This window comes from Choloepus didactylus, chromosome 10 (assembly GCF_015220235.1).
Source record: "Choloepus didactylus isolate mChoDid1 chromosome 10, mChoDid1.pri, whole genome shotgun sequence".
Classification (NCBI taxonomy): Eukaryota; Metazoa; Chordata; class Mammalia; order Pilosa; family Megalonychidae; genus Choloepus; species Choloepus didactylus.
In genome coordinates this window covers 82306431-82330082 of record NC_051316.1, presented here as the reverse complement: position 1 = coordinate 82330082, position 23652 = coordinate 82306431, and the positions used below count along the sequence as shown (strand labels likewise).

The 23652-nt window shown below is 46.4% G+C and overlaps 3 pseudogenes; 1 reads left to right on the top strand and 2 right to left on the bottom strand.

The window, feature by feature from the left end:
* The first annotated feature begins 2710 nt into the window (after window positions 1-2710).
* Window positions 2711-3208, top strand: LOC119545253 (annotated as a pseudogene).
* A 7698-nt stretch (window positions 3209-10906) lies between these two features.
* Window positions 10907-12562, bottom strand: LOC119545252 (annotated as a pseudogene).
* A 438-nt stretch (window positions 12563-13000) lies between these two features.
* Window positions 13001-17945, bottom strand: LOC119545251 (annotated as a pseudogene).
* Window positions 17946-23652: the final 5707 nt, after the last annotated feature.

The window sequence follows — 23652 nt, the reverse complement described above, 5'->3', positions numbered from 1 at the left end:
AGTCTGGGCTCCAGTGGGCCCAGGGGGCCCAGCCACTGCTGCCCCATGCTGTGTCCACCAAGGTGGGAAGAGGAGGAGGTCCTCTATTACAGCAACCACACTTTCTACTAGTTCTTGGCCCACCTGGCTATGCATCCAAGAACCCAGAATCTCTCTCAGGACCTAGATGTGAGGCTTCATCTCCAAAATCCCCCCAAACCCATCCTAGCAGCTTTGTTACCTGCCTTCTCTCCCTTGGTGTATGGACTCCTATCTTGATCACCACCAACTAGGAGAAATTTTCAGACCAGTCCTCTCTCCAGGAGTGGGAGTGTACAAGAGACTTGGTGTTGGAGCCATGTGCCATCCATGTATGTCCACTCATAGGCATAGATAGAGGCCCAAGCCCTCTGAACATACACAAGAAAGAGCTTAAAACAAACGCTCATGAGATCCTCTTCCCCTTCCAGAACTCTGATGATTTTTAAAAGAAGATCAGAAATTATCACAGCCAGGAGCAATGTGATATAATCCCAGGCCACTATTAATTCTGATACAGTTCTTGGGTTGTAAACAACAGAAACAGACTCTTGTCATCTTAAGCAGAATAAAAATTTTCCAGAAGGATGTGGGTTGTTGTTCTAGTTTCTGCTGCTGCCAGGATGCAAAACACCAGAAATGGATAGGCTTTTTATAAAGGGGGTTTATTTGGTTACAAAGTTTCAGTCTTAAGGCCATAAAGTGTCCAAGGTAAGTCATCAACAATTGGGTACCTTCACTGGAGGATGGCCAATGTTGTCCAGAAAACCTGTTAGTTGGGAAGGCACGTGGCTGGCGTCTGCTCCAAAGTTCTGGTTTCAAAATGGCTTTCTCCCAGGATGTTTCTCTCTAGGCTGCTGTTCCTCAAAAATGTCACTCTTAGTTGCCCTTGGGGTGTTTGCCCTCTCTTAGTTTCTCTGGAGCAAGAGTCTGCTTTCAATGGCCGTCTTCAACGGTGTTGTCTCTCATCTGCAGCTACCCTCTCAGGTTCTGTGCATTCTTCAAAGTGTCCCTCTTAGCTGTAGCAAGCTCGCTCCTTCTGTCTGAGCTCTTATAGTGCTCCAGTGAGCTAATCAAGGCCCACACTGAATGGGCAGGGCCACACCTCCATGGAAATTATCCAATGAAATATCTTGCTTACAGTTGAGTGATCACAACTCCAAAGAAACATCCAATCAAAAGTCTCCAACCCAATCAACACCAATACGTTTCCTGCCCACACAAGACTGCATCAAAGATGATGGCGTTTGGAGGGACGTAATATATCGAAACCAGCACATTTGTCTTAGGTTGCACTCACCCAAGAGCAGAACTTGAGAAAAAGATATTAGGTTCCAAGCAGTTTTTTGGGAGGTGATCCCAGAAAGCACTGGTAGGGGAGTAGGAATAATTAAAACAGGGAAGGAAAGGAAGACAACAAAGTGTGCATTCTTGAGCCATTACCACTGGGGGAAACTGGGCCTTGGCCTCATCAGGGATGACTGGGACACTGTGTGTAGCTCATCTCATAGTTGGTCTATGGAGGAAGCTGGGTATATATCCAAAACCCCCATTAGTCCCTGATTGAGGACGGTTGAGGGGAGGTCCTCAATTCCCTGGCACCACTGATCTGCCCTCTTGTGTCTCTAGGCATCCAGAGAAGGCCCTAGAACAAAGGATTCCAGGTGTTGCAGATGGTAGTCGCAGATGTGCACAGGAATGGTGAGTGCCAAGGGAATGTGAGTGTGTCATGACAGTGCCTGCTACCAGAACTGCACAAAAAATTGGATGAAAATCTGAAGAATCAGGCCCAAGAAGTTACTGGACCCCATAAAAACCTAGCTAAAGTCTTCAGTCCACTTTTTGACCAGAGAAGATGAGATGTTTTGATGGACAGTCCCACAAAGATTGTATCCAATGAGGTAGAACAGCTTCCCAAAGCAGACTTGGGATTCTGTTACCAGGAGAATGTTGATGGTCAGACAAAAGCCAGCGATGTCACTAAACCTTCCCCATATGCTAATCTCTCACCTTTAGGATGAATTTGCTCATAGGAGCCCAGGATTTCATAAGGCTGGACCAACAAGGGACCTACAATGTCACCTGATATAGGGGTGCAACACAGTGTAACAGCTCCCAGATGCACATGGGCCAATTAGAGTGCTGCCTCCCCTCTGGCCTGTGCAATGCCTCAGGGGTGAGCTGGGAGGTAGTGGTGCCACGAGAACCTGGGCTCTATAATCTGCAGGCCTTAGGCAAGTCATCTCACCCTGATCCTCAGTTCCTTATCTGTAAGCAGGACTACTAACATATGGTTGTGTGGAGTGTGCGCTGTGCATCACCAGGGGGTGCTGTTCACATCATAGCCCACGGGCACCGTAATGTGCACTGAACTGGAGTGGAGGCAGGTAAGGGGTCCAGCATCCTTGGCAGCAACCTCCCTTGTCCATGCAACAAGCCCAAAGGATTCTGAGGTCTTCTGGGGAGCATCAGAGCTTTGTTCCCAACCTCCTATCCCCATGCTTCTCTTTGAGGACAGTTATCACGCTCCCCTGCTATAGACAGGCTCAGTCCACGCTGTCAGGGGCCGGGAGTATGGCTGGACTGTAGCAAGCTTACATCATCTCAACTTTGTAGACTAAAAAAATCTAAGGAGGGTTCCTTCCTCTCCCCACAGCCTTCATCAGTATATAAAACCCAAGGGAAGGCCAAGATGGTTCATGTGGGGAAGGCAGCAGTGGAGACTGTGAGCACCTTAGGACTTTTTTCCAGACCCCAAACTCCAGTTCCAAGAATAAGAACTTTTCTGTGTCACAGTCCTCGCATTAAGTGGCAGGTGCTGTATGGAATCTGGGTCGACTCAATCATGTAGCCAGAGAAGTGCCAGATTTGGAAAAGGCCATGGTATGTTACAAGAATGTTCTAGGGGCCCAGGTAAGCAAAGCAGTCCCTTTTCCTGAGCATGGAGTATTTGTCAACTTGGGAAATACTAAGTTGGGGCTGTTTCATCCCTTGGGAAATAACAGTGCAATTGCAGGTTTTCTTGCAGAAAAACAAGGTTGGAGGAATGCATCACGTCTGCACTGAGGTGGAGCATATACATGCAGCCAATCATATGCTAAGTGAAGAGGTCAGAATAGGAGCACATGGAAAACCAGGGCTCTTTCTACATCCTAAAGAGTGTGATAGAGTCCTCATGGAAATGGAGTAAATTCGACTTATAATTGACCAAAACTAAATTAATGGATCTGAAAAATCCTTAAAAAGTACCATCAAAATAAACTATGGCATTGAGTCCTGGACTGCTGCCATCACTTAAAAGTTCAAAACTAAAAGTGAATGACAGAAAGAGGTTAAAATATTAATGAATAAATAAATATAAGTATGTATGTGTATAACACACACCGTTTCTTAATTACTTTGGATTTTTCCTCTGATTTGGAGAAAACTTGATTGCTAAGTACTTAGGGGACATTATTTTTTAAATTATATTTATAGAAATAAATTATTCCTGTTCTGAAAAAAAAAACAAACAAACAAGGGAAGATTCTGATTGGACAAGATGAATCATGTGCTCATCTCTTGGACCAATCACTTTGACCTGAAGGTTGGGCTGTCATGATTGGCCAGGCTGGGATCACATGCACCCATTTGTTGCTAAAAGAGCAAGATAAAGCCATTAGCAATTGCTGGACCTGACAAAAGATAGGACTTAAGACCCAAGGAGTCCTGGAAATTCATTTCTTCCCACAACCCTCCCCTTGGATCCCCAATGTCCCCTTAGTGGTGGTACAGACCCTCTGGAGGCAGTGCCCTCCCTTCCAGCTGGCTGAGAGGGCACAGCAACCCATGGGGCTTAGACAGGTAAGGGAGGGATCCAATTCTCATGCTCCAAGGAACTCAATAAATATTAAATATTTGCTGTGCACCATGGTGTTGACAGGCCTCAGGGCTTGTTAGCCCCTCCCTGGTGATTGTCTCCTGCCCAACTGTGGAGCCACCCACCCAGGGACCACTGCTGCCCTCCGTCTGTGGTGGGTGTGGTCCTGGTGTGGCCACCTGCCCACCTCCTCCTCCCCAGCCTTGAGGAAGTGTCCTCAGACCCTCACTGGGAGCTCCTCCTCTTGAAACTGTCCTGCCACCACTGTCCCTTCTTTCTGGGATTCCAAGGCCCTACAAGGACTTGTGGCCCCTCTGGAGATGGGAGAGGCTGAAGACAGGCACTGGCAGAATGGAAAAAGCAGAGGCCCCGGAGCAGGCAGACACGGCTTTGATCACGGCTCTGCCGCTTGGTAGCTGTGTGACCCTGAGCACTTCCTTAATCTCTCTGAGCGCCATTTCCTTATTTATAAAGGGGGGATAACAACAGCTACTGGACAGAATTAATGGGGTCATTTTGGTGAAGTGCTGTAACCAAGCTTCCAGCACAGAAGAGTGTTTTCCTCGTGGCGGCCATGGGTGGTTACTGTGATCTGTGGACCTTGTCGGGGGGGTAACTTCAAGGTTCCTAATCTCCCCTCCAAGGTTTGCTTCACAGAAGCCACAACTCCAGCCTCCCCGCCCTCTGCTGCGCCGCCTCCTGGCCATGTTCTGGCTAAGGCCCAGAGCGCCCAGCACGTTAATGGGGCCGCTGCAGGAGATGAATCCAGGGCTCCAGGCGGAAGGTGAAAGGGTCTGCCACACCTGCTCTGCAGCACTGACAGGTGAAAAAGACCCCCACGGCCCCAGTTTGGCATCTTCCCAGACAACTGCAACAGCTATGGCCAGAGTAAAGGCAAACTCTGAAGACCCCAGAGGCTAAAGTTTCCTGGACACCCTGTGCCCCAGCCCCAACATTTACATACCACTAATGATGTGCAAGGCACTGCTCTAAGCACTTTCCATGTGTTAACCATTTAATTCTCATGACTACCCTATGAAATAGGTACAATTATCACCCCCATTTTACAGAAGAGACAATTGAGGTACTGAGAGGCGAAGTATCCTGATGATGTCACATAACTGGGATTAGAAGCTGGGAGGCTGTCGCCAGAGGATACGGGCTTCCTTCAGCAGCCTTGGGGAGTTTGCCCGAGTGCCCGAGCAGAGGTAGGGAGAGTTGCTTCTGGTGCTCTGTGCCTTGGTGTGGTGACAGCTGAGGCCACATGAGCTGTACTGCCCTCTCACCGGTGACTTCTCCTGCCCTCCCTCTGTGGTGGGTGTGGAGTCTCCCGTTTTGGGGACGCTTGAACCCTCCCCAGAGGGTCCTCACCCTCCTCTTTATGTGTCCAGCCCTGGGGTCCTCTGCCATCCCCCCCTCTCTGGGGTCCTGTGCTTGTTGAAGACTCAGGGCTGCTCTGGGGAGGGGAGGGTGGAAGGAGGGTACAGCGTGGCTTGGAGAGAGACCACAATAGAGGCATAAGACAGAATGGGTTTGGACACTTGCTTGGCCACTCATCAGCTGTTATAGGCAAAATAATCCACCCCACCGAGATTCTACAACCTAATCCCCCAAACCTACTCTAATAGGGAGGCAGGAGAGTCCAAGTGAGAGAAGGAGACGTGATGAAGCAGAGGCTGGAATGAGGTGGGATAATAAACTAGAAAAAAGCTGAAAACAGCAAGGAAAAGATTCTCTCCTAGAGCCTCGGGGAGGAACACAGCCCTGCTGACCCATTTTAGACTTCTCACCTCCAGAGATGTCTGGTAATAAATTTATGTTGTTTCAGGCCTCTGAGTTTGCAGCAATAGAAAATGAACACATCAACTGTGTGACCTTGGACAAGTTCCTCAACTCTGAGAGCCCAAATTTCCTTTTCTGTGAAGTGGGAAAAATACTTCATCTTGCATGGTTGTTATATTATAAAAAGTATGTAGCAGAATGGTGGAGTAAGAAGTTATTAAAGCCTGGTTCATGATAAAACTTAATAAATGGTGTGTTATGAAAAGGAGGAGGGGAAAGAGGAGGGGGCGAAGGAGCAGAAGGAGGAAGAGGGGAAGAGAGAAGCTGGGTGTAGAAGCTACAGCAGATTCACATTCCGGACAGTTCCGGGTGGCACACTGGTCCATGAAAATCTGCTCAGCACTACCGCAGACTGTTCCTCCAGCTTTAATTTGTTTTGCCTTTGGGATACTCTTATCTCCCTTAGAAGGGTCAGGGGCAGCCTCTATTAATATACCCTTACAAAAGCTTTGCCTCCTGAGGTAAATAACAGGTAGGAGGGCCTGCCCCAATACACAGCTCTGCCTTCCCACAGAGTCCCCCCCCAAGCGATGGAAAACATCAGGTTTGTCTTTTGATCTCTCAATTTTCTGGCCTTTCAACTGCAGTCTATGTGGGAATGTGCAGATCTCACAGATCTCCTTCTGTAAAGGAATTGAGCTATTGGCCTGAGAGCTGTTGTCAATCACCAGTGTGTGTGATTGTGTGTGTGTGTGTGTGTGTGTGTGTGTGTTAGATATCCAGGTGCCTCCAGTTTCTCCACATCCCCAACATCTACTTTTAACTGTTCTAGTGTATGTGAAATGATTCACCACTGTGATTTTAATTTGTATTTCCCTAAGGACTAATGATGTTCTGCACTTTTTCATGTGCTTTTTTGGCTACTTGCATATCTTTGAGTGTCCAAGTTTTTTTGGCCATCTAAATAAATTGGGCCATTAATCTTTTTATTGTCAATGAAAACTCATTGCTGGTGCCCATGTAAAAGGCTTCTTTGGAGAATTGTTTTGGCAGTTTCTTTAAAAATTAATCATACATCTTTACTATGATCCAGCAATTCCACCCAAGGTAAATAAAAACATATGCCTATGCAAAGGCTTATATATGCATATTCGTAGCAGCTTTATTTGTAATAGCCCCAAAGCTGGAAACAACCCAAATGTCCATCAACTGGTGAACAGATAAACTAACTGCAAGGACATCCATACAATGGGATACTACTCGATAAGAAAAATGAATGAACTATTGACACATGCTACAGCATGGATAAGTCTCAAAGACATTATGAGTTATGAAAAAAGGAAAATACAAAAGAGTACACACTCCATGATTCCATATGCATGAAGTTCTAAAGTAGGCAAGGCTAATTAATAGTGACAGAAACAGATTAGTGATTGCTTTGAGGGTGGGAGTTTGGGAGGATTTACTGAAACTGGCAGGAGGGAAATTTCTGGGGTGATAGAAATGTTCTATATATTGTTTATGGTGGTGTTTACACTGGTGTATACAATAGTCAAAAGTCATCAAATTAAATATCTAAGATCTGTGCATTTCTCATGAAAAGATGCTCAACATCACTAACTATTAGGGAAATTCAAATCAAAACCACAATGAGATATCATTTCACTCCTACTAGAATGGCCACTATTAAACAAACAGAAAACTACAAGTGTTGAAGAGGATGTGGACAAAAAGGGGAAGTATTGCTCACTGCTGACGGGAATGTAAAATGGTACAGCTGTTGTGAAAGATGATGTGGTGGTTCCTCAGGAAGCTAATTATAGAACTGCCATATGATCCAGCTATTCTGCTACTAGGTATATGCCCAGAAGAACTGAAAGCAGGGATGTGAACAGACATTTGCACACTGATTTTCACAGCAGCATTGTTCACAGTGGTCAAAAGATGGAAACAACCCAAGTGTCCATAAACTGATGAATGAATAAACAAAATGTGGTATATACATGCAATGGAATATTATTCAGCTGTAAAAAGGAATGAAGTCCTGATGAACCTGGAGGACATTTTGTTGAGTGAAATAAGTCAGGTACAAAATGACAAATATATTATGGTCCCACTAACGTAAACTAATTATAATGAGCAAACTCTTAGAGTTAAAATCTAAAGTATAGTCATCCAGAGATAGAATGAGGGTAAAGAATGGGGAGCTGATGCTTAATTTGTACAGAATTTTTAATAAGTTTGATTGTAAATGTTTGGAAATGGATAGATGTGAGGTACACTTATATTGCTGTTAAGTGTAATTAGCATTGAATTATGGGTGTGATTATGGTCAAAAGGGGAGGTTTTAGGTCATGTATGTTACTAGAAGAAAAGCTAGAGGATGAAACATTGTGAAGCCTATTGTGGATGATGAAGTTGGCTAATAGCACAAAAATAAGAATGTTCTCCCATGAACTAGAACAAATGTATGTCACTATTTCAATGTGTTAATAATAAGGTGGTATATGGAAAAAATACACCTAATGCAGACTATACAGACTATAGTTAACAGTAACATTTTAATATCCTTCCATCAACTATAACAAAGGTACAAAGCCAATACTGTGTCAATAATAGGGGGTTTAAGGGGTATGGGGTTTTTCTTTTTGGAGCAATGAAAATGTTCTAAAATTGGTTGTGATGGTAAAAGCACAATTCTCTGATTATACTGAGAGCCATTGATTGTGCACATTGGATGGATTTTATGGTGTGTGAATAAAACTGCTTTAAAAAAAACTAGCCAAAGACTGGAAGATAATATATCAGATAAAGGACAGACCACCACCACCACAACAAAAGATCTGTGCATTTTTATAGTATGTAAATTGTATCTGGTTTAAAAAAAAAAAGAAACTGGTCTCAATTTTGAAATGCTACCACCAGGTGGCAGTGGTACCTAATTCCCAAGAGTCCAAACCACAAGGTTTGAGCTATGACTAAGGTTTGTGAATCGTTCTATTTGCCAGAGTTTTTGGAAAACATGCAGCATTGTTTTGTGGGCATGTAATTTTAATTTCAATCCCATTCTTTTCTTTACTCTTTTTTTAAAAATCCCATACAGTTTTATGTTTTTTAAGCTCTATTTATGTTACTAGGTGTATGTCTAGTTCATTGCTTCTTACGGTGGTAGAATATTCTTATATACTCTTCACGTGTTCCTTATATCCATTCCTCCAGTGATGGACACCTCACTGCATCCAACTCTGCAACCATTACAAATATCTCTGTATTAAAATATCTTCTTATACATCTTTTTATGGACCTGTGTGAGAATTTCTCTTAATTTTCCAGCCAGGAGTGGGATCCTAACTCCTCCTTATAATATTTATTTGTATCCTTTCTTCCCTTCTACTTAATGAATTTCTCCCCAATTCTTGGTGGTAAACCATCAGAGTTTAAGCAGCATCCTAAACTTTTGAATTAAAGGATATATTTACAGTGAATCCTTTTATTTCCACGTCTCTTTCTAAAACATGTAGTGTTGTTTTATGGCGTGGTTTTAATCTACAAAATAGTATTGCTAACTAAAATTTGGACCTCTAATTTTATAATCATGAATTTTCTTCTACTTAATAAATTCCCCCAATTCCTGTTTTGGTAAAACAGCTGAACTTAAGCAACATCCTGAACTTTTAAATTAAAGATGATGTTTTAGAACAACCTTGAAGACAAGGTGTTCCAGTTTGCTAATGCTGCCATTATGCAAAATACCAGAAATGGATTGGCTTTTATAAAGGGGGTTTATTTGATTACAAATTTACAGTTCTACAGCTGTAAAAATGTCCAAACCAAGGCATAAACATGAGTATACCTTCACTGGAAAAAGGCCATTGGCGTACGGAAAACTTCTGTTAGCTCGGAAGGCAAACAGCTGGCGTCTGCTTGCTCCCAGGTTGCGTTTGAAAATGGTGTTCTCCAATATATCTCTGCATCAGCTTCTCAGGGCAAACTCTGGGCTAGTATCTCCAAAGCATCAGCAGAAGTCTGCTTTCAACGGCCATCTCCAAAATGTCTCTCTAAGCTGCAGCACTGAGCTCCTTCTGTCTGAGCTCTTATAGGGCTCCAGTAACTAATCAAGACCCACACTGAATGGGCAGGCTCCATACCTCCATGGAAATAATTTAATCAAACATTTCACCCACAGTTGATTGAGTCACATCTCCATGGAAATGCTCAATCAAAGGATTCCAACTCTAATACATTGGCCCCCACAAGATTGCATTAAAAAATATGGCTTTTGGCAGGACATAATATATCCAAACTAGCACACAAGGCTTCTCAACAGTGGCTGGTACTACTGAAATTTGGGGCCTGATAATCCTTTGTTGAGGGGACTGGACGCATTGCAGGATGTTAAGCAGAATCCCTGGGCTCTATCTTCTAGATGCCAGAAGCACCCCCTTCTCCAGTTATGGAAGCCAGAAATGTCTCCTGATGTTATCAAATGTCCCCTGGGGGTCAAAATTGCCTTTGGTTGAGACCAACAGCTTTAAGGGAAATAAGGTTTAGAATCATTTGGAGCTTTTCCCCCAACTTATCTATCAGTTTATTTCAACTTGAACCTCAACGACAGACTTGCATCACGTGGTCCTTTTTCAAACGTCCTCCCCTGCTTTCCAGCTGGAGTAAAATTCTGCCTAGAGATACATAAGGGTGTCAGTCTTTTAGTGGACCAAACGGCAAGCAATTCTCCTCTCCATAGGTTTTCCAGCCTCCCTCTCCCGGCCACTGCAGTGGTTCAGAGGCGGAAGGAGACAGAATCCTTAAGATCCCCTTCCAGAGGAATCCAGAAGAGGGAGCTCACCAGAGCAGCTCTATAAGAGCTGAAAGTCTGAAAGTCAGCCTGAAATGGGCACATTTCACCCTTTTCTTTTTCAGTTATCAAGTCCTCTCCCCTCATCAGGTAGCTACTCTCTCTCTCGAACTCCTTTGTAACTTAATTTTTTTTTTTTTTTTTCAGGTGAAACAATTTTATTTCAGTTGAGTTTAAAACCACAAAGACACCAGGTTCTTCATATAAAAACAGTAGTACAGATACCCTATACTTTGTAGAAAATTATTATATAGCCTCTCTCAAAGAAAAAAAGCACCCCATTATATGCAAGTCTTTACCAACAACTCCAATGGAAACATTCTTTGAAGTTAGGTCCTGCTCTGTGGGAAGTGTCTCTGTTAAGGCACACAGACCCTGTTTAACCAGTTCATTCACATTGCGCTCCATAAACTCAGACATTTGTCTCTCCAAGTAAGTATGAGCTGACTGAGAACAGGCTCCAATGGACACAGCTCTACAGTCAATATAGTTAGCAGATGGACAGGTTTGGAAAATACGAGGGCCCATATCATCATAACCAGCAATGAGCAGCCTCACACCACGTGGTCTTTGGCCACATCATTGAGTGGGTATCTGGGTCTTGCTTCCAATTAGCAATACGAGACAAGACACAGGGAAGAGGTCTGTCAAATACAAATCTGGAATCCAAACACTCCTGGTGCGTGAAATTATGTAACAGTCTAGTAACAGCAGTCAGCCTTGCAACTGAGATTCCAATATGGTTGCCAACGTGGAGAATTTTTTTTGATGGGCTGCACGCTCTGATGGTGCCCTCTTCAATGGAACCAACATTGCATGGGTTTTCAGTTTCAGCCCAACTGTGACTGAACCTTGCTTGACAGCTTCCATTGCATAAAAATCAATTTGATGAATACTGCCCTGAGGTCTCCAAATACTGACATCATTGTCATCCTGGTTGTGAAACTTGGTTCCAGCTCGGGACTGGCTGTGACCCCCTGCAAAGCTGCGGGTCAAGGAGCGACACTGATATAACTTAATTTTTAACTACAATACTTTAATGAATACCCACCTAGAGCTATGACTGTCCCCTGTATTTCTCAGCCCAATAGCCCCATAAGATGCTTATCAAGAAAGGCTCTCTGTAGTCAGATAAGTGAGTGGTGACGCTGCCTACTGGATCTCTCTTGGACACCAGCAATGACCATTCATTTGTTAAAGACTTTGAGAAGCTCCTCATATGTCTATTTTTTTTTCAAAGTTAAAAGTACATCAAACAAGCCTAACCTTTATTATTTTAATCATGAACCTCTACACACCACTCCCCATTATATCCACCTTGGAGTCTGGCCCCAAACTGACAACTTGGGGTGTTTGTGGTAGGAAGGGTCAGAATTGGGGGGGGGGGTTCTCTTGATAACTCTGAAAGTGAGGATGGGGGGATTCCCTCAAATGGAGAACTGGGTGGGGATGACCTAGCTTCTGAGTTGAGGCTCAATTTTAAAAAATCAGATAAAGAAATAGGGGGAGTAAATATGCTTTTGCATCCCTCCCTCCAAGCCTCTGCCTTGGTGGAGGAGTGGACTCCACATTTTCCTCGGCCAGGGAAAAACCAGGAATGGCCCCTTCCTTTGTCTTGTTCCTCTACACACTGAAAAATGGTAGTGGGGTACAGGATCTGGGAACCTGGATTCTCTCCTTCTAGTCCTCATCACCCCACAAAACCGCCCCCGTGGAAGGAGGCAGAGCTCTTCCCAGTCCTCAGGATCTCAAGACCTGCCCCTTCCCCAAGGGCAAGGCTCCTGGGTTAGGTCAGGTTGGTCCCAGGTTAAGGTCGGGGAGCCCAAGCACCACCCCTCCCCGCAGTGTGGGATGCTTGGATGGGATGTTGCTAAGGGACAAGGGCAGGGCTGTGAGTTCCACATGGGGTGACTGATCTTACTTCCATGCCTGAAACACCTGCGCTAGGCTGTTCTACAGGGAAGGGGCCTGACTCCTCCATCCCTAGAACACCTGGCCCGAGTTCCCAGGGGAAGGCGCAGGGTCTCACCTTCACACTTCACTTCCATACCTGGGCAGAGTGGGGTTCCAGGGGAAGGGGCAGGGCTTAAACCCCCAACATTTTGATGCTTCTTCCTTCCAGGGTAGACCAGACTGACGGTTCCAAGAGAAGGGGTGAAGCATCCTGACACCTCCTCTGCCCAGCAGGCCTGGCTAGGACAGTCCCTAGGGGACAGGGGTGGGACCTCACCCTGTCCCCTTCCCTCCTTCCCTGGACAAGGCTGTGATCTCCAGGGGACAGAGCCTGATCTCCCTGCCTCCTCCCTGTCAGAAATACCTGTGCCGGGCTGACTACAGGGGTGGGCCTGTTCACAGCTCCTCTTCCCCCGGAACACCTGGGCAGGGCAGTGTCATGGGTTGGGGGGTGATGGGGTGAAGGCGGGGCCTCAGCCTGCCTACTCCTTCTTTCCTGAGTGGGGAAGCCCCAGGGGAGGGGTGAAGCCCGATCAGGACTCCTCCATGCTGAAGCTGCTGTGATGGCCACTGGCCTTGGAGAGGGCTGGGGTTGCTGAAGAGAGCAGAGGGTCGCAGGTGGCCTGCAGTGGGGACAGGGCGCCCCCCGACAGCCACTGCCCCCCCCATCAGAATGTCCTTTAGCCGCAAGTGGAAGGGCTCCCCAAGGGGGTCGCTGGGAAAGTGCAGGTCCAGAAGGGCATGAGAGGGAGGTGCCGGGGCTGCTGGTGGGGAGTGTTCCGGGCAGGACCCCTCCTACATGCAATGTTGCTGCCCTTGGCCTGTCATCTGCTTCAACGTCCAGCTGCTCTGGCAGATACGGAAATCGTGGCCAGGGAAAGCAGCCCTGGGATGGGAGTTACCATCAGACCATGGATCTGGGCCTGCAGTTCTAGCTCCTGAATTCGGAGCTGCAGGCTGTGGTTGGCCTGCTCCAGGGATCCCTGCTGACTCTCCAAGTCTTTGGAGCACTGTTACTCCTGCAAATGGCAGATACAATCCACAGAGGCCTTCAGGATGGTGCTCTTCTTCCAGCGCATCTCCGGGTCACTGGACTTGGGATGAGGGTGCCCAGCAACTTGATCCTGTCGTTAATGTTGAATCTCCTGCGAAGCTCAATTAGATTGTGATTGTCTTTTTTCTGCTGTTCCTTCCAAAGGGCCTTTGTCTCTTTGTATTTTATTTTATTTTGAAATAAATTCAGAGTTATAGGAACAGTTGCAAAAACAATACAAACCCCATGCACAGAAGTCCAGCATACTGTGACCCCCCTCCCCCAAAACCCCAATCCACAAATTTTAACATGCTGTCACACCACTATTTCTTTCCCTCCCTCCCTCCCTCCCTGTCTATCATCCATCATCTATTGCTCTGTCTTCTGAACATATGAGAGCAAGCTGCACACATCCTTGAACAAACACTATAATTCACATATACAATTCCCATGAACAAGAACATTCTTTTATGCAATCCCATTAAACACAGCTAAGAAGTACAAGAGATACAACATTGATACAAAGCTTACATTCTATATTTCCTTTTTTTTTTTTTCCCCTTATGTCTCAACTGTATCCCTTTGAGCCTCCTGTCCTCCATCCTCAGATCCCATCCAGGGCCATCCTTGGCATTCAACTGTCATCTATTTAGACTGTCTTTTTTTTTTTTTCCTCAATTGTGGAAACATATATACAGCCTAAATCTTCCCATTCCACCCCCTCCCTAGCATTCCATTAGTGGGATTAATCACGTTTAGAATGTTGTAATGCTATCTCTTTCCCACCATCCATTACTAGAAATTTCCCTTCACCTCAAACAGCAACCCTACACTCATTTCTTAACTCCCCATTGCCTCTTCCCCCATTTCTCTTAACCCAAATTCTACTTTTCATCTCTATAGTCATATTCTCTGATAATTTCTTTGTGTTTACTGTGGTCCATCTTAAAGAGATTTCCCGTTTGATGTTGGGCAGCTCAGCCGGGTAAGAGTTGCTGACAGTGAATGCTGGCGTGGCCACACCCTGGCTACTGTACACATCAGGCAGATTTCCTGACACGGGCAGCATGCTGGGGAGCTGCAGTCCTGCAATGCCTGCAGGCAGATAACTGAGCATTTCCTCATTGTAACTGGACTCCAGGCTGATGATCTCATCAATGACATCACTGGTCTCCTTCTCTGAGCTGGATCCGGGAGTGAGCAGCACCATGGGGCTGTTGGGACTGCTGCCTGTGGGGCCGGTAGTGTGGGCAGCTTCAGGGTGGGGAGAGGCTGGGCACTAGCAGGCCCGGGTGGTGGGGTGAGGGCCTTGATAGCCAGCTTGGGCCCAAGTATGGTAGACAGGAGCTGTTTCACCTGCTGCCGGCAGTTCTGCTGCAGGTGGTAGAGTGTAGGGTTCTCCAGTGGGTCTGCACTTTGAGCACCTCTCTGGGCTCCTGAGGTGTGGCACAGCCCAATGTGTGGCCCCCAGCAGAGATGCCAACCAGAGAGGTGGCAGGAGAGGTGGACGCAGGGCTGGGGAAGGGAGCAGCTGCAGCCTGCTCCTGACGCTCTCACCTCTGCTGCTTCTGGGCTTGGACTCGGCATTAGCCACTGTCCAGCAAGACCTGTGATGAGGAAGCTGATGTGACATGGCAGGGGTCCTGGAACCCCCTGCAGAAGATGATGCAGAGAGTGTAGCTGGGGTGGCCTGCGGTGATATTGGGAGGCTTGAGTGTTGGGGTAGGGGGTGGCTTTTGAGCTCATAAAACCTGTCAGGATCAAGGAGGTTTTCTAATTTGATGTCAGCAACAATCCTGGATTCCAGAAGCAAAGAGTTCAGGCTGAGCAGCTGAGCAGAGCTGGCCAGTCTGTGCTTCCCCAACAGCACAAACACAGCTCGAGGGCCCCATGTGCCATCTCTATGCCATCACTAGCTGGCTTGCTGTATGAGACAAGACACCTAGACCCAGGTGAGCCCTGCTTGTTGGGTCTCGGCCCAGTCTCCCTAGCAAAATAAGAGTCCCCTCCCTGCACTTGCCACCACCTCTTCCTCCGCTAAGCCATGGAGCGAGCTCTGTGCAGGTGAGCGGCGTCGGGGAGGCGTATGGGCCGGAGTCCTCCCTGTCCCTGGATGGACTGACCTCCCCCTCCCAAACCTAACCCTGGATGACGGCCTTCCTCCCCCCTCATCCTCTTCCCCCTTCTCCCTGGTTTCTATATGTCTATTTTTAATCCATTATTTCCCAGATTAAATGACTACAGAATTTCCCCCCTCCTCCACCCCCATTTAACAAATATCTGTTAACATCCCTCAGAACTGGTATCATAAGGAACACAGTTTGGGAAATGTTGTCTCAGCTTGTAAATCATCTTCAAAAGACTTTAATCTGTTCATTCATTTTCTCAACAAACTTTTGTACCTCAAGCATGCTAGGTATTAGGGCTACGAAGATTACTTATTTCAGGAGCTCCCAGACTAGTGGGAGGACAAATGTGGGCAGACCCAGATGAGTCAGGTGGGGCCAGCAGATATGACAAGATCTGAGCCAGGTGTTTTTGAAACAATGGGACTGAGTGATTAACTCTGACGCTGGGGCTGCAGTCATCTTCATAGACTGGCCATAACTCAGCTGAGCCTAAAATGTGAGCCTGGGTCCCACATATCCTTGCAGTTTCCAGAGCTTGTTAGAAATGCAGGATCTCAGGCTCCACCCTAGAACTATCAAATCAGAAGCCACACTTGAACAAGATCCCCAGGCGATCCTCGTGCGCATTATGGTTTGAGAAGTACCGCCTTAACCGGGCATGCATTCTGACAGAAATGAAAACAGAACCAAATTCCCATATTCCTGTATGGTGTCTTGGCCAAAGGCTGACCTAGTGGCCTCCAAGCCAGGCCAAGCCAACAGAAATAGAGAGGTGAGACAAGGGAGGACTGCTGAAGGCACAAGTGTGTTTTCTCCTCTCCTCACCCTGGCCTGGCAGTGACTGTGAGTCACCAGTTTAGGCTGCAGGTATGTCCTCAGGGAGCAAGGACAGGCATTGAGGTCACACCTGTGATCCTCGCTGCCCCGACATCTGCCGCGACGGGTGAAGGTCATGAGCATGACTGGGAGGAAGAGAATGAGCAGGGTTCGGAGGGGAAAGGGATGCTTCCCCATCACCCTCACCCAGAGACACCATCTCTGCCCTGAACTAGGCAACTGATCAGCCCCAGGGCCACAGAGCCCAGGGTTCTGGAAGGAGAGTTTCATCTTCTGCCTCTTGATCCTAAACCCTGGTCATGGGAAGAGCAGAGACAGTTCCTAGCAGCTCGATCCCTCAGTTCACAGAGACATTCAGGGCTAGTGCACCTAGAGGAGGAGCAGGTGGTCGGGGGTGGTGACCTCTTCCCCTCTCATCAGCCCATGCTCCTGCCCAGGCCCGGACCCAGGCTCTGGTGAGATGAACTCTGCGGAGAGAATGCAGGCAGGGTGGACCTCACCTAGGGGCCCAGGTAAGAACCCAAGGAAGGCTCTTCTCACAGACTTGGGCTCGTGACAGGTGGAGGGTGACTAGCTGGGGTGGGAGGTAACTCAGGGGGAAGGAAACTGAAAACCACAACACAACAAAACAAAATACCAAAAAAAACCCCACAACCCAATACCCACCTTTCAGCATCTTTCCCAGTGGTCCCTGAACCCAGAGGAGGGTGTCTGTGTGATGCGCCCCCCAGCATGGGGCTCCTGTGCATTCCTTCCACAAAGCCAGTACAGATAAGGCCAGCCCCCAATGCCCAGAATCCACCAAGATGCAGCCTTCTTGCTCTTCTACTAAATACTTAGCAGGTGAGTCAGGCAGGATTCTGGTAGACCAAAACGGAATAGGGGAGATGGCATTACAACTGGAGAGAGAGGCCCAAGCAAAGGCTCAAAGGCAGGACCACACTTTTTGGGAAGAGGGGCATCAACTTAGACCTCTCCTTCTTGGAGATTCAACAAGAATCCTCCTCCCCTCCTTGCCCTGATTAAGCTAGTTCTACTGTGAGTCCCACTCTTCAAGGACCCCAGGCAGACCTTGTGCCTATCACTGGTGATAGCCCCTTGTTTGTTTCCCAAGGACAGGGCCAGGTCTGACTCAGCTTGTCTCCCAGCAGGGAGGCACACTCTGCAGGGTGGCCAAACCTAGCTCAGACTAGATGACCACTGTCCCTCGGGTGCTCTATCTCAGTCTGATGGGGGGAGCCCCCCATACTCCACCTCTGTGGCTGAGAGCCAAACCTTGTTAGAGAGGGTGTAGCTGTGGTTTACTGGGTGATATGCAAGTTGCTGTAGTTTTGCACTGGAAAACCTCTGGGATGCTGGGGAGGTGTCTCAACAAGTGTTGCTTCCTTGCAAAACCACCTGAGGAGGGTAGTCAGGGGGAGCTGCTGGCTTTTGGATGATGTCGGCCATTGTGCACTGGACGTTGGAGAAGCTGTCCATGCTGCCGGAGCCAAATACTGCCCACTGCAGAGTGCTCCAGAACCAGGGAGGAAAATCCCTCCCTCCTTCAATGTCCTTCCAGTGCCTTCCATTGACAAAGCTTAACATCTGCCAACTGGCAAAGGAAAAATATTTCATTGGTCCAGTGACATTTTCCCAGAGCAAGCAGTGAAGTTGAATTTGGAGCTAAGAAGCAATAAAGTGGTAACTAGCACAATCCCAATTCCATATGATACCCTTGTGTCAGTCAGCCACCTGTGGTAAGAACGGGAGTGCATCAGTAAAAAGAGAAGCAGTGGGCATGGAAAAGCAGGTGCAGGAAGGCAAACTGCTCACCAAGCAGCCTCCAGAGGCTAGAGCACTGGGCCAGGAGAAACAAGCATTTCAGTTACCAGAGAAATCGTCTCTGCCCTGGATCAGGGACGTTTCATCAGTCCTCACCATGGTTTTAAGAAACACCCCTCAGGACTACCCATTTCCTTTTACCCAAACACCCTGCTCACCAGGCAAACTTCTGATTTTAGCTCCCATCTTCCCTAATACCAGCCTGGGTACAGAATTTGGGCAGAGGTTACACAGATTCCAATGTCTGGAAAGGAATGTCATCCACTGTGAACTTATACATTGGTCTTTGATGGAGTAAGTCTCTCCCTGAGTCTGCTCTTGTCTGGATGCACTAAGAAAAGCCAGTCTCTGACCCCAAGTTGCTGAGAGACTTACTTGAGGGGCTCTCTTGAAGGACCTGCCAGCAACCAGCCTGCACCCTGGACAAACTTGCTGCCAACCCATTCCCCAGGAAGGACCTTCAGAACACACAATTGGGCGTGGATAAATACTATTCTGTAAATGTCTAATAGCAGCCATGCTCTAGTTGCTGGACTTTTTGGCTGCTTCCAGTTTTACACGGTTACGTACAACCGGGGATGAACAATCTTTGCGATTAGTGTTCTTTTTGCTGCTGTTGTTTTGTTTGTTTGTTTTTGTATTTCAGATGAATCTTAGGATAAATTATCAGAATTGGGAATAAATTGATGTCAAACAGTATAAATTTCCACCCTCCTCTTTTTGGGGGGAGGGGGGAAGGTGGGGGATGGAAGAGCCCAATATCTACTGCTCAATGATTTTCAGAACTGTGGTTCCAATTATAGAGGACAAAAGGACTCACATAAAAAATTATGGCTATATATGTGTACATACATATACATACATACAGCTATATGTAATCTTGTTTTATTTGCATTTCTTTAGGTACTATTGGGTTAGCTATTCATCCCCAAGTTTGTTAACTTCTTACCCTCTTTTGAGAATCCAGGTCCTTTGCAGTTGAGAAGTATTTTATTTTAATCTCTGGAGAATTTCATGTCCCAGATTCTTCATTCTGCCCTCTTTTGGATGGGGAGAGGCTCTGTTCCCACCACCAACTTTGTTGGAAAGTCCCTTCTAAATTTAAGTTCCTTTGGTGTAAGAGGACTGGGCTTGGATGACTAGGAGCATGGATGAGACTGGAAAAAAGTGTTTGGGACTCTCAAGGATACAAGGCCATTTGAGCTTTCATCCTCAGTGGAGATTCTTTAAAGGGACAAGCTTGGTCTGTATATTGTTTTCTTGTCCATTCCTATTTTAAACACCCCAGAGAAATCCTGGTTGTTCTTCTTTCTCTTTATTGTGACCCATACTGGGGTCTAAATAAACTCTGCTTCTCTTAGGAGTCTAAGAGACATATTCAGAAGAAATGTGCCATTTAAAGTGCTTTTATGATGTCACATGCTGAACAATGAGAGTTGCAATCTCCTCATCAACTGCTCAACTCTGTGCTTCCTTTTGCTCAGGGGTAAGAGAAAAATGTTCTCTTCTTCCTTCCTCTACCCACAAAGCCTTCCAAGACTGATTGATACAAGAGAGCAAAGCTTGTTCTGAGAAACTTGTACACAGATAGTTGGAGGGGAAAAGATGTAAGACGGTTGTGTGTGCTGAACTAAGTAGGTTGTGGCATGTGTGGGAGTGCAAAAGGTGACAGCAATTTATTCATGTGTGGAGGTGGGTCTTAGTAATGGCAATAAAGGGGCTTCTTGTAGGACAGGCCATCGGAAGCCACCTTGAACAATAGACAGGGTTTGGAAAGACAATTCAGTTTCTACCAGTCTCTACCCTTGTTTCATTGGTATCACCAGGAATCCTGGTTTGCTGGGTTGTCACCCATTCATCCATCCATCCATCAATTCATTCATCCACGCATGCATTCATCATCCATTTAACATTTCATCCATTCATTTTTGCATTTCTTCATTCTTCCAATGATCCCTCCAGCTTTCCATCCATTCTTACATCATCTATCAAGATCCTATTTTGTGCAGCACAAATTTTAACCAGACAAGAATCCAGCTTTCAAGGAGCACACAGCCAGTGGGTGTATTAGTTAAGGTTCTCTAGGGAAACAGAATCAATGAGAGGTGTCTGTGACTATAAAATTAATAAAAGTGACTCACACAACTGTGGGTACACACAAGTCCAAATTCTGTAGAGCGGTCAGCAAACTGTCAACTCCAAGGAAGATGTCTGATGAGCTCCTCAGGAAATGAACTGGCAACTTCGACGAACTCTTTGGGAAACGCTTCCTGGGCAGCAGAAGAAGAGAAGATCCTCTATCTGCCTTGCTTATAAGTCTTCAACTGATTAATCGGATTAAATCCAGCCAATTGCATCCTCTCATTGTGGAAGATGCCCTTTGGTGAGTCATCAGTCACAGCTGCAGTCAGTTGACTGATGATTTAATAAACCAGCCTGTTGGTTTATTAACCAGCCACAAACGTCCTTGCAGCAATTGTTAGACCAGTGTTTGCTTGACCAGACAGCTGGGTACTAACACCTGGCCAGGTTGACACATGAACCTAACCATCACAGTCCACCCCTTGTCAACTTGGCAGTTATACACATCACCTAAAACCATACTTTATCTCTAAGCAGATGACAATAACAGGCATATATTTTGCCTAACAATACTCCAATGTGCAGCATACAACTAGAAATGCACTAAATCTCTCCAGAATAGAGTGCAAGTCCTTGGGTGACATTAGCTCTTAAAATTGATTTCCTTAAGCTTAAACAGCAAAATGAACAGTATGGCTTATGCCATATGATAAGGGGGTAAGACAGAGACGAAAGCAAAGATATTTGCTCTACAGACAAATACAAACATACTCATAACAAAACAAGGAGGAAATATTCATGCCATCATAGTCCTCGTTTCTGTAACTGGTCACGTGGCCATAGTTCATATTTATCACGATCTTCTTCCACTACCCATTCCATGTTCCCTTTACCCTCAGCAAGCACTTCAGCTGGCCATGGTTCTTTGCCTGGTGGGGTGACCCAAACCTTCATTCCTGAAGTTTCTTGGCCATTGGTAGTCCTGCCTGGATTGGGTTGTTGCAGTTTTCCATTGACTTTAATCACAGGGCATGGTAGTACTAAGAGACACCCTAGGGGATCTCCTTTTTCCAGGAAAACTCTTCTTTACCTCCATTGTGTAGTTGCAGTGCTATTTCCCCTTGATGGTCAGGATCAATCACCCTAGCCAGTACAGTAATCCCCTTCCTTGCCTGTTGATTCAGAGGCATAAGAAGACCGAAGTGGCCAGGTGGCAGTCTTAACTTCCAGTTCAATGGGATTATTGTTGTGTTTCCTGGTGGAAGCACTCCTCCTTTTGGAACCAAGACCTGTAGACCAGCAGAGCTTAAGCTTGCAGAGACAGGAAGCAAAAATTTACCTAGCGGATCACTAGGAGTGATAGTGAGTGGTGCCACTCTTGTTTCCACCCTTTGATTCCTGGACCCATGAATCCTGGCTATGGGAGAAACAGCACCATAGAGTGGACACTGATTCAGAGCATACACAGCCTCCTAGAGAACACTGCCCCAGCCCTGCAAGATATTGCCACCTAGTTGGCACTGTAATTGAGTCTTCAACAGGCCATTCCACCGTTCTATCAACCCCGCTGCCTCTGGATGATGGGGAACATGGTAAGACCAGAGAATTCCATGAGCATGTGCCCACTCCCTCACTTCATTTGCTGTGAAGTGGGTTCCTTGATCTGAAGCAATGCTGTGTGGAATACCATGACAGTGGATAAGGCATTCTGTAAGTCCACAGATGGTAGTTTTGGCAGAAGCATGTCGTGCAGGGAAGGCAAACCCATATCCGGAGTATGTGTCAATTCCAGTGAGAACAAATCACTGCCCCTTCCATGATGAAAGTGCTCCAATGTAATCAACCTGCCACCAGGCAGCAGGCTGATCACCTAGGAGAATGGTGCCATATCGGGGACTGAGTGTGGGTCTCTGCTGCTGGCAAATTGGACACTCAGCAGTGGCTGTGGCCAGGTCAGCCTTGGTGAATGGAAGTCCATGTTGCTGAGCCCATGCATAACCTCCATCCCTACCACCATGACCACTTTGTTCATGAGTCCATTGGGCAATGACAAGAGTTGCTGGGGAAAGAAGCCGATTGGTATGCACCAAATGGGTCATTTTATCCACTTGATTATTAAAATCTTCTTCTACTGAAGTCACCCTCTGGTGAACAGTCACATGGGACACAAATAGCTTCATGTTGTTTGCCCACTCAGAAAGGTCTATCCACATACCCTTTCCCCAGACTTCTTTGTCACCAATCTTCCAATCATGTTCCTTCCAAGTTCCTGACCATCCAGCCAAACCATTAGCAACAGCCCAGGAATCAGTATGCAAACACACATCTGGCCAGTTCTCCTTCCAAGCAAAGTGAACAACCAGGTGCACTGCTCGAAGTTCTGCCCACTGGGAGGATTTCCCCTCACCACTGTCCTTCAGGGACATCCCAGAAAGGGGCTGCAGTGCTGCAGCTGTCCACTTTCAGGTGGAGTGAGGGCTATTATGGTAGGAAAGGCCAAGTGAAAGCCACTAGAACTGTCCCTGCCTAGCAAAATAGTAAACCAGAAGCAATATCAGATTCCTGGAGTGATTGCAGAGATTAATGCCACTCTTAAGGACTTGAAAAGGAAGCAGGGATGGTGATTCCCACCACATCCTTATTCAACTCTCCTATTTGGACTGTGCAGAAAACAGATGGGTCTTGGAGGATGATGGTGGATTATCAGAAGCTTAACTAGGTGGTGACTCCAATTGCAGCTGCTGTTCCAGATGTAGTATCATTGCTTGAGCAAATCAATGCATTCCTGGTAGCTGGTATACAGCTATTGATCTGGAAAATGCTTTCATCTCAATAGCTGTTAGTAAGGACCACCAGAAACAGTTTGCATTCAGCTGGCAAGGCTAGCAGTATACATTCACTTTGCTATTTCAGGGGTATATCAACTCTCCAGCCTTATGTTATAATATTGTCTGCAGGAATCTTGATCGTTTCTCCCTCCCACAAGACATCACACTGCTCCATTATATTGATGATATCATGTTGATTGGACCTAGTGAGCAAGAAGTAACAACTACTCTAGATTTGTTGGTAAGGTATTTGAGTGTCAGAGGATGGGAGATAAATCCAACAAAAATACAGGGGTCTTCTACCTCAGTAAAATTTCTAAGTGTCCAGTGGTGTGGGGCATGTCAAGATATCCCTTCTAAGGTGAAGGATAAGTTGTTGCATCTGGCCCCTTCTATGACCAAAAAACAGGCACAATGCTCAGTTGGACTCTTTGGATTTTGGACACAACATA